We start from the raw sequence: 12532 nt of genomic DNA on the forward strand, positions 1-12532 counted from the left end.
TAATTCTTTATACTTCCCCACATATTCATCACTCCTTATAAATCTCTCTTTGATTTGCTCAGAATCCCACCATCCATATAACTGTCTAAAATTTAGAAAGAACATTTTCTATAAAAATAAAAAATGTGATCGTATTCACGCAGTCATCCTCTCATAGAGCAAAAGCAATTTTTTTTAAAAAAAAAAATCTAAGTCTATCATTTCCTATGAAACTTTGCATAAACCAGCTAATTTGTTGATAGATTTAATTCTGTCCCATTGAAAACATAAACAAGCTTAAGACACTTCTGTTTTGCCTGTAATAGACTATGAGAAAATGAAACTCTCTTTTTCTGCCTCTCACTCTGGATCCTGCTAACATGTCATGCAGACTATCTTCACAATGATGTAGACTGCATCAGCTCCCTGATTCAAATTGGGCGTTCTCAGAACACCATTAAGGATCGTATGTCCCATAACCGACCAAAGTATCCAGAGACAAGGACTGAGATGGAGAAGCTCTGCTTTACATTTGTATCCGTTGACAGCAGTCCAAAATGTGAAATATAGGGCCTTTCAAAATGCAATATGGAAATTTAACAAGCACATGATTTTGATAAAAGAACGAAACAGTTGCTTAGATTCAACTCATTAAGCTTGGACTGGAAATTAGCATAGACGTGCTATATATAACCGAGAGAGCAACAGAACGTGGGAGAGGCTTGGCAGATAGGGTCAAAGGCCTATATACAATTGATTAGAGTTAGTATGGAAATGGAAATGCTGAATAAGCAAGAACTAGAATGGAGAATCTGTTTTCATTTTTAGAGAGAAAGTGTGGAAAGAAAGTGAGAGGAGAATAGAATGGAATATTAATAAGTGTATATTTTTCTGTTCTAGAGAAGGACAAATACAAGAAGATGTTTGAGATAATATGTATAATAATATCACTGGAGGTTTTTAAGAAAAGACTGGAGTCAGGTAGCAGATGGCAGGTAGGTAGATCTTTAAGTGAATCTGTGATTCTGTGAGCAACTCAATCTGCCTGCCTGCTTTGCCTGATTTTGGGTAAAAGTTGCTCTTTTTTAATAAAAAAATCAATACTGACATAAATATTTATAATCTTTACATACAAGTCATGCCCAGCCAATCACATGAACAGCAAGCCGTGCCCAGTCATCAAGCCACACTGAGCCAGTCACATGACCACTAAGCCACACCCACAAATTAGGCCACACCCACAGAAGCAGTTGTTAAGAAATTTGAATCCACCCCTGCTGGACAGCCACCATAGGCTTTGACCAGTTCTGGAGAACCCGTAGCGAAAATTTTGAGTAGTTAGGAAAATCGGCAAATATCACCTCTGACTGGAGATTTTACAGTATCCTTCCCCTGCCAAGCCCACCGAGCCACGCCCACAGAACTGGTAGTAAAAAATTTGAATCTCACCACTGACAGCCACCTATCTGAAATGGTATAGGGTCTCCTGCTTGAGGAGGGGGTTAGACTAGAAGACCTTCAAGGTCCCTCCCAGCTCTATTCTGATTGATAAATCTCAGTTGAAGTTCAGGGATTCTCCTTTCATGATTCTCTATCACAACTTGAACAACATTGGAGGTACCAAGGTTCTTTTATGTAAAAGGGCGTAGCTTTTATTTGTAGAGAGAAGCACAAGGCGATGGATTTCCTTGGATCCTGATGGACCAATAAAGAATAACAGATGTAGGAATGAAAGGAGAAGGGCAAGGATGTCATTCTCATAACAAAAGGAAATTTAATCAATAGTTCTTCATCAATCAGCACGGGGCAAACAAACTTGTGGTTCTCTAAATAGTGTGAATTACAACTGCTGTGTTGGCTCTGTTGGGAATTGAATTTTAGCAACATCTGGATGGTCACGCTCCTGTTCCAGTGCATAGAGATTTTTGTGAGATATGGGCAAAGTAGGACTCTCCGATGAGTTTTCACTATTGCTAAAAAATTTACTGAGAGTCTTGTACTTTAGAAACAGAGCAGTTTTCCAAATAGCATTTTAGACTCTCCTGAACAATTTTTAAAGTAATTTTATTACTGCAATTGCTTCATCATTAGACATTTGAAGAGACAGGTTTCTGATGAATTAAAGTTATCTGATCTATTTTCTGCCCTGGCCGATCATAAGTCCTTCCTTAGCTAATGTCACTGATAAAATAATTGGCAGGTCAGCTGGCTTGTGTAACTCTAGCGGACCTTTCCCATCTCTCTATATGTACCAGGTAATAGTAGGATTGCCCCAACAGGATCTGGAGACACCTGAAATGCTGGGGAAGATAGTTTTTCATCCCCAGCCCCCTGATTGCCATCCAATCGCAACCAGTAAAGCTCAAAAAACAAAACAAAACCCCACACCTTTGCAAGCAGCATGGTTTCTAAGTTGTCCAAACTCATTATGGGAAACTCTCTTAATAGTTACAAAATGTGTAGCCTGCCAATGAGAATACTAACCATGTGGAAGGTTTTCCACAAGATCAATATGCCACAGTCAAGCTGACCCAAATGAAGAACAAGCTGTGTGAGAAAGCATTCTGGCTTCTATGGAAACCACAGTCAAAATGGTCAAATGGAAAACACAGAAACCAACAGCCATTATGAGAAGCTGTGGTTCTGGTACAGGTTGTTAATCTCTAAAGAACTTTCTATGAACCTCAGAATGCTCACATGGGAGGCTTCCTCCTGTTTTCTCATGGAAGACACTTCCCTGCCAGACCACATCAATCAGCCTGCCCCAGCAGTGGGTTGGCAATGAAATAAAGCAGAGGTCTCCAACTTGGCAACTTTAAGATTTGTGGACTTCAACTCCCAGAATTCTCCAGTCAGCATAAGCTATCCCAGCAGTGGTTTTTTTCTCCCAGTACTTCTGACAGGACGAACTCTAGAAGAAAATGTCTACAGATAAAAATGGCAGTGGAATCTGAGTTCTGCAGAAGCATGAAGTACTTTTAGAACACAACAGGAGCATTTCTGAAAGAATAGACAGTCTACCTCTCTGACAATATACAGATAGTCCTCAAGTTAAAACAAAAAAAAAATGTCTTATAGCAATAGCAGTTAGACTTATGTACCGCTTTACAGTGCTTTACAGACCTCTCTATGCTGCTGAGGAATTCTGGGAGTTGAAGTCCACAAGTCTTCAAGTTGCCAAGTTTGAGTACCCCTGAAATAGAGCCTAACTATGAGAATATTCCTATTATTATTATTTTCTTCTTAAGAAAATTGAGACCTGCCACATATGCTACAAAATAAGTGGTTGCAACCTGTAATCCATTTTAAATGACAACCACCAATAGTAATGCTTCTCAACAGAATAAAGAAACATTTATCTACTCAATTAAGAAGCATGGTTTGTGAAATGTGAAATCATTACAGAATTTTGCTTAATGTCATGTGGTATGTCTTCATTTGGAATTATGGAGTTATTATAAATGTTTTTCAGAAGTATTCCCATTGCATTCTCTCTTTTAATTCAGTCTCTTGGCATGATCTCTGCACATCCATACTTCTTTCTCTTCTCATAATAAACTAAACTAAACTTCTAAACTAAACTAAATAGAGATTTATAATATAAGCTCTGTAACTCTGCAAGGTGATAGTCCACTTACAAGAAAGCTCTTGTGAACTAAGTACTTTCCTTAATTTATAATCACAAACCACATTTCCTGGAGAATAAACCCCACTGAAAATTGTGGGATTTGCTTTAAACTAATCTTCGTAGGTTTGCAGTTCATGCATCATTATCTGCAGTTTCCAGCAATAATTATCAATCCATCTCTTCATTTTCCACAAGGTTACATTTTTCATAGGAAAAAAAATGACTCTAACTAGATAATAACAAGTATTAATAATAATTACACTTTATCTCATTCTTCCTCTAAAGAGCTCAGTGTGGTATTTATATTTCTCCCTTTTAGTCTCAAATGCACCCTGTAAGGTAGAGATTCAATTAATTTTATTCGAGCTTTAAATGACATTTCTGAATCCTAGCAACTCTGGGTTAGGGAATACAGTCCAATTAGAAATAAAGGCAAAATCGCAAGAGTTTGGCTTCAAATACTATGAATATACCTTGCTCCCTCCATAGTTTTGTATTTATCTGTTATGTCCCTCCTCACTCCTCTGTTTGATTTGTTTTCAACTGCAGTTTCCTAGAACATGGTAATTGTTGGCCCAAACCTTTGAAAATTCTGTGACTGGAAGTTCTCAGCTTTTTGAGATGTTGCAAGACAAATTTTAGAGTTGATAGTATATGCAATTTTTTTCAGCAACTACTATGTCTTGAAATAGAGATGTGGGCTCAGCCAAATGGCAGCCATATCACAAAAATCCTCTGGCATGCTGCTCTACATACAGTATACTCAACCCAAATTATTTATAATCTTAGCTGATGGCAAAATGCAGAATTCTAAATGTCATCCAACTCTTGAGCACACTCAAGAGTTGATCTCTTGATCATTGATCCTATTCAGGGTAGGAATAGTTCTGAACCTTAATATAAGAAAGAAAAGAAAGAAATGCAGGACATGATGTGGCAACAACAGGGCAGAGTGAGATAATGGAGCAGATGGGGCAATCTATCCCAATTCCCAAACTGCCCTGGACATCTGGTCTTCCTTGGAAGGGATATTGGAACAGCTGGGTGTTTTGTTGTTGTTGTTGTTGAGATAGAATTGTGCATTGAGGTTGAAGATGCTATTAACAAACCCATATTGCACATTATTTTAGTAATAGATCTGGAAGAACCTCACAGTCACTAGTACTGAGTGACCTTGTCCTATCACTTTTTAATTTGTCATGATGAGGTTACAGCTTTTCAACTATGTTTGAACCAAGCTATTGAAAATAAAATAAAATAAATGTGTTTCTAATTTAGGCGATATGCTAATGTTTCTGGATTCAATCTTTCCTACTTTATCTATATAGCAATAGTCTTCTACCTTCCCCACCCCAAAGTCTTTGTGTCAGAGTCTTATGACCAGGTTTTCATGATTTTTCACTAAAATAAATAAATAATATTGTCAGTCATTGTTTGCCAAAATAATGCAAATAGGGCTTTTGAAGGGAGAAGCTAAAAAAACAAAAAATGTACTGAAACACTAATAAAATAAAATAAAATAAAATCTCACTTTGCAGGCAGGATTTGAACCTGGACATGGGACTAAAATGCTAACCTTTACCAGGATGTGTATATAGAGGGAATGTATCTCTTCTGGTTTTATTATACCCCTTGGTGGCCTTCATCACTAATGTCCACTATTGTATCATTCCGTATACCTGCAAGGCTTGGGGCTTTGGACATGTGCTGCAACTCCTTTCTAAGTCAGTAGCTGATATTTACGGAGGAAGAGTAGCTACACCCATGGTTTCTTTAGTGTGGAATTTCATAGCACTCAATCCTCTTCTTCATGGTATTTAATAGCTACCTGAAATTGCTGAGGGTAGTCATCTCTAAGTTTGGGGCAAGTGCAATGGTACTTAAGAAAGACCTTAAGAGTCAGGGCAAAGTGATGCCGCCTAAGAAACAATCAGATAAGAGAGAGCATAGCCTGAAGCTGGAAAATGGATGGGGCAAAAGAATTAGAAGGGACCCTCCCTAATTTCTTGGGCTGTAAAAGAAATGGTGGGGGGGGGAATTATTCTTTCAGGCTTGCAAGATTCTGTTAATTTTAGCTGTACAGTATCAACAAATAGCTTAATAAAGTAGAATTAAACTACCTGGTTATTTACTGACTGGTTTGTCTGATAAGGTTGACTTACTTGCAAGCCTGAAATTACAGTTGACCCAGAGGTGGTATTCAGCAGTTCTGGAGAACCGGTAGCGGAAATTTTGAGTAGTTTGGAGAACCAGCAAATACCACACCTCTGACTGGAGATTTTACAGTATCCTTCCCCTGCCCACCAAGCCACACCCACAGAACCAGTAGTAAAAAAGTTTGAATCCCACCACTGAATTGACCCATCATCTCCTTTACGGTGATTTAAAAATACACAAGAACAAGTCTATTAAAAAAAGAGATGGAGGGAGGAGAGAAAGGACCCAAAAAAGAAAAGAAAACAGAATGTAGTTATCCAACATCCATACAGAAAACAAAATAGACTTTCAATAAACAAAAGGCATAATGGAGATACTTAAGAATGATACAGTGGCCTAGAAGTGGAGCTGTCGCCTCACAATCAGGAGGCTGTGAGTTCGATTCTAGATAGTGGCAGATATTTCTTTCTCTGGGCACAATGAGTAAATTATTAGCTGTGAACTCTGCATTGGCATCTGGCCAGTAAATACTCAGCTCCATTCAGTTGCCCCAACTCCACCCCACAAAGGAATACAGGGTCATTACAACAACAATAACAGCAGCAACCATAATAGTAGAGATAGTTAAAAGATGCACTTTCCTTCTTCCTTTCTCCTTCAAGAGATCAGAGCGGCCTAAAACCAGATCTGAACTGAGAAAAGCAAAACATCTGCAGCTAGAGAAGTGCCATCTTCTCAGGGCCTGTGACTGGGTAGGAATTGGCATAAATGTCTATGTTCAAGGAGTTTTTTTCAGGCTGGAGACATCATTCAGATCAGGTCAGAATGCTTTCAGCAGTCCCTTGATCCACCCAATCAGTACACTTTGGCTACAGTAAGTGGCTGGAGCAGGGGGTATTCCGGAAGGTATATAAAGATTTATTTATTTGGTTGGTTGGCTGGCTTTTTAAACTCATTTATTAAATTTATGTTACCACCCATCTCTCTGCTCATTTACAATGAAGATGCTTCATTGTTTATCTAGATAGAACAAGGTTTTTCAAACTTGGCAGCTTTTCAGTTTTCAGAATTCCCTAGCCTAGCCAGCCTGCTCATTGCAAATTTGGGGGGTTGAAGTCCACCCATCTCAAAATTGTAAAGTTTGAAAAACACTGGTCTAGATAAACAATTTATATTATCACCCGTCTCGCTAGTTGCTCCACCTTCATTGTGAAAGACGAACCACCTTCATTGTGAAAGAGCAACTAGCGAGACGGGTGATAATATAAATTTAATAAATGAAGCACTATGATTTCATTATTTTGTAATTTGACCGGAAGCTTTGCAAAATTAAACCAGAGAATTTTACTTTTATGAAAAACATGGTCATGCTAAACTATTCTCAAGATAAAAGATAAGAATAAAAAGATTCATGGAAAGCTTTTAAGTGAAAGCTCTTTTTACCGGCTGTTGTGTGTTTTGCACAGTGTCACCGTTTACCAGACTTACAATTATAACACCTCACTTTTCACTTTCACATTTACACTTAAATTCACTGTTAAATTGAATTTCTTTTCCTATGGATCAGAACAGATACATACAAACCTGAAGAAATTAAAACTTGTATATTTCAGGGAGAATTGAAGATTGACAAGGGAAGCACATACATACTAATGCTTTAAAAATTGTACTTTATTGATCCAATTGCAGGATGCCGTTATTTGGTGTTAACATTTCCAGTCATTAAAAGTCAATCAATGAAATGGTGGTTGAATATGCAGTATGTTAAAGAAGGCAAAAAGCTCTTACCATAGCATTCAGCTGGAAGGAATGAAAACTGTTTATCGACTTCTTGGAGGCTGAATATGAACAGTATTCTGTTCCTGCACAATCAACTAGTCATTTGGCTTTGAAATAACAACAGTTTGTCATGGTTAGTCTCCATACCTTGTTTCATTTTTTTAAAAAAATGGATCAAATAAGTAATGTGCATTTTTTCCACCAGTGATAGAATGGATTAATATAATTACAGCTGTATTCCCTGAGCAAAGATGACAGTTTACAAGCTAGGGAATAAGCTGAAGTCAGTTATAAATGAGAACAGTAATAAATTGAGGAATAATAACCATGGCCAGAAATTAAGAAATTAATTTTAGTTCAAGAGGTTCAAAAGGGCTTAAATTTGCTAACCAAATTAACTATTTAACCAAGAGATGGTGCTAAAGGTAAAATAAAAAAGCCCTCCTACTACAAGTAGTCCTCAAATTATGACCACAATTGGGCCCAAAATTTTGGTTGTTAAGTGAGACAGTTGTTAACTGAATTTTGCTCAATTTTACGAACTTTCTAGCCTCAGTTGTTAAGTGAATCAGTGCAGATGATAAGTTACTAACACGGTTTTTAAGTGAATCTGGCTTCCCCATTGACTTTGCTGGTCAGAAGGTCACAAAGGGGGATCAAGTGATCCTTGGGAGACAGCAACGGTTGTAAGTATGAACCAGTTGCCATCATGGGGATGCTGCAAAGGTCATAACTGTGGAAAAATGGTCATAAGCAGTGGCGGGATTCAATTTTTTTTTTACTACTGGTCCTGTGGGCCTGGCTTGGTAGACGTGGCTTGGCGGGCATAGCAGGGGAAAGTTACTGCAAAATCCCATTCCCTCCCCATCCCACTAACCTGCTTTCCAGCTCTGTTCTCCTGTGCAGGGCAACAAAAGAAGACCCAGTAGATCAGCTGGGACTCGGGAGGCAGAGAATAGATGGGGGCGGGGTCAGTCAGAGGTGGTATTTGCCGGTTCTCCAAACTACTCAAAATTTCTACTACTGGTTCTCCAGAACTGGTCAGAACCAGCTGAAAACCACCTCTGGTCATAAGTCTCATTTTTCGGTGCCGTTGTAACTTAGAGTGGTCACTAAATGAACTGCTGTATGTTGAAGACTACTTGTACTATAAATATTGGGCAATACTGAGCAAGTTAATTGCTCAAGGATAACTCTAAGCATCATGTCCAATGTTGAATTAAGGATCTTTACTGAGTGGAGTTCAAAATTCTGCCAAATAAGTTAACATTAAAAAGAAATTGTCTCCAGGAAGCTGGGAGTGCGGATGCAAACCTTTTTGCTGGAAACAGATCTTGTCTCTGCTGCCAATGTCTGTCTCGGCCAACTTTGTTAACCTTCTTCGATTACATGTATATTCCTTACACCAGGGGTCTCCAAACTTGGCAACTTTAAGACTTGTGGACTTCAACTCCCAGAATTCTCCAGCCAGCTATCCCGGCAGTGATTTTTTTCTCCCAGGGCTTCTGAGAGGATGAAGTCTAGAAGAAAATGTCTACAGATAAAAATGGCAATGGAATCTGAGTTCTGCAGAAGCATGAAGTACTTTTAGAACACAACAGGAACATTTCTGAAAGAATAGACAGTCTACCTCTCTGACAATATACAGGTAGTCCTCAAATTAAAACAAAAAAAATGACATATAGCAATAGCAGTTTTAGATTTATGTACCACTTTACAGTACTTTCCTCTCGAAGAAGTTTATAGAGTCAGCATATTGCCCCAGGGAAGGGATTCAAAATTTTCAACAACTGCTTAGGTGGTGGGCGTGGCTTGGTGGTCATGTGACTGGGTGGACATGGCTTGGTGGTCATGTTATTGGATGGGCTCAATATCACTCACATGCATCTCCTTGCCTGGCCTCTCATGACTGTGGGGATGCTGCAACAGTTGTAAGTGAGAAAAATGGTCATAAGTCACTTTTTTCAGTGCCATTGTAACTTTAAATGGTCACTCCACACAAGCAAAGTACTAGCAAAGGAGGGAAAAAAAACTCCAGAGAAGTTCCTGAGACAGGAAGTCTAGTCCTGCCAAGAATGTAATAAGGGTTAATGGAGAGGCAGTTTCTGTAAGCAACACCAGAATGTTTCCTTCCTGCCTTCCTTACAGGATTAGGCCAGTAATTTCTTCTAACAACTGGTTCTCTGAACTGCTTAGAATGTTAACAATTGGTTCTAGCGAATAGGTGCAAACTGGTAGAATCCCACCCCTGCTTTACAGTGCTTTACAGCCCTCTCTAAGCAGTTTATAGTCAGCATATTGCCCCCAACAATTTGGGGTCCTCTTTTTACCTGCCTCAGAAGATTGGAAGGCTGAGTCAACCTTGTGCCTGGTGAGATTCGAACTGCCAAATAGCAGTCAGCCGGCAGTCAGCGGAAGTAGCCGGCAGTACTGCACTCTGACCAACTGGGCCACCGCAGCTCATATGACCGTTTTTCACACTTATGATCCTTGCAGCATCCCCCTGGTCGCACGATCAAAATTCGGATTCTTGGCTCATATTTATGACGGTTGCAGTTACCTCCTTTTGTGACCGCCTGACCAGCAAAATCAATGGGGAAGCCAGATTGACTTAACAACAATGTTATTCACTTCACAATTGAAGCAATTCACTTAACAACCAGGGAGGGGCAGGAAAGGTTTGTAAAATGGGGCAAAACTTACTTAACCATTGTCTCAATTAGCAACAGGAATTTGGTGCACAACTGTGGTCGTAAGTCAAGGATTACCAGCTTTTAAATTCTGTTTCCTTTAAAAAAAAAGATTCTCCCCTTTTTAAGAGGAACTTTCCTGGGGCCATAAGTGAATTTGATTCTTGTAAGCAATAAATTCACGAATAGCCAGAGAAAGGCCTGTGAGGCTGCAGTAAATGATCTTTTTGAATATCTATAATCTTTAGGAGTTACCTGTGCAAATTCGTCAAAAGTAATTGACAAGGTTTTCACCCTGTGAGTTGACACCTCATTTAAGTTTCAGTCAGGGATGAATATTTGTATTTCCTTGTCAATAAAAACAGGAGACAGATAATGTGAAGTTTGGGTTTTTTCCCCCACCAATTTAAATTTCATAGGAACACAACAAGACAATTTTTGAGATATGGACACCTGAGTGCATAAATTGGCCAATTTTGAGAGGTGGGCAAGGCAGGTTTTATGGCTCTTGAATAATATACTGCACCAAATTGGGTTTACTGCTGTGATTTATATCTTTGGGAGGTTCCTAGTGCGAAGTATTTGCTGTACTTTACTACCTTTTTAAAAAAATCTGTGTGCTTATGAAACATTCTTCACGCCAGCAATACTGAATTCAAGCAGTTTTACCACACAGATAGACACTTAAAATATATGTGATTGTAGATGATAATCACGACTGAATCAGTTCAAGACTGGCCAAAATCCCAAAGAGAATCCACTGTAATTCTTAGTTTTGCTCCAACATTTCAAAGGGTTTTTCAGAGAGTCTAGATCACAGGAATACAGGTAGTCCTCAACTTATGATGACAATTGAGCCCGGGGTGGGCTTCAAAAGATTTAGCAACCGGTTTTCTGCCCAGTTGCTGGGTGGGCCTGGCCATGCTGGGCATGACCTAGTCGGCCTCCTGCACCATGACGGGGGGGCTGATTTTGCCCTCTGCGGGCTCTGGAGGCTTTATTTGAGCCCCCAGGAGGGCAAAAACGGCCTCCTCAGGCTCCAGAGGCTCTCCAGAGGCCAGAAACTGGCCTATTTCCGGCCTTCTGGAGCCTCCGGGAGGCCTGTTTTTCCCCCTCCCTGAGTCTCCACACGGGTCCTGCACTTACTTGGGCTCCAAAATGGGCCCTGTGGAGACTCCTGGGAGAGGAGGGGAGGGGAAGGGTGGGGTGGGGTGGGGGGAACCAGCCCGTCATTGCAACTACCAGTTTGGTGAACCAGATCTAAAATTAGCATCCGGTTTGCCCGAACTGGTGCAAACTGGTAGCAGCCCACCCCTGAATTGAACCCAAAATTTATGTTGCTAAGCGAGACAGTTGTTAAGTGAGTTTTGCCCCCCTTCTTGCCACAACCACTGAAGTTGTTAAGTGACTAACACAGTTGTTGAGTGAATCTGACTTTCCCATTGACTCTCCTTGTCAGAAGGTTGTCAAAAGGTTGTGATCACATGACCCCCAGGACACTGGGACAACTGTCATAAATATGAGTCAGTTTGCCAAGTGTCCACATTTTGATCATATGACCACAGAGATACTGCAACGGTCCTAAGTATGAAAAATAAGTCATAGGTCATTTTTTTTTCAGTGCCGTTGTAACTCTGAGCGCTCGGTAAGCCAATTGTTTTAAGTCAAGGACCACCTGTATCTCAAATGGATTCCACTGCTTTCACAATAGAATAATACGTTCATTTCTCAGTCCAGGAATTTGTTACAGAATGTGCAAATTTTTAGGAGTGAAAGCCCGGATCTGGTGTTTAAGGAGTATCCTGAAGCACTCCAAGAAATGTTCAAGGGGAAAAAAAAAACTTAGAATGAAAAGTAGATCTGATTTAACACAGTTTCAGTTTAATTTAATCAACATTAAATAAATTAACCTAACATTTTTAATCCTGGTGTACTGAATTATCAGTTTCTTCCCAACAGGTGGGGACTGGAAAAGGGAGCCAGGCATACAAAGAGGCAAATTTTGATTTATTGTATAAAACTGGAAACCATGACAAAAGAATTCCAGTGACTGCTTTGTATCCAGTGCGGGTTCTCCATTTACTGCAATCAGTATTCAAATTACTGTACTGATAATTTCTGCATTTTCTCCCATCTGCTTTAAATAATCCCTTCTCATTTGGGCAGAGACAGGAGTGTTGGTCTGTTCCTTGAATAGTAATGGTCAGATCTGGTATCAGACTGTTTATTTCTTGACTGTGCGAGAACTAGTCACACTAATAATTTCCATCTGTGGTCATAACAAAATCTGCGGCTTGGT

Source organism: Pseudonaja textilis, chromosome 3 (genome assembly GCF_049901715.1).
Source record: "Pseudonaja textilis isolate UNSWEBS1 chromosome 3, rPseTex1.2, whole genome shotgun sequence".
Taxonomy (NCBI): domain Eukaryota; kingdom Metazoa; phylum Chordata; class Lepidosauria; order Squamata; family Elapidae; genus Pseudonaja; species Pseudonaja textilis.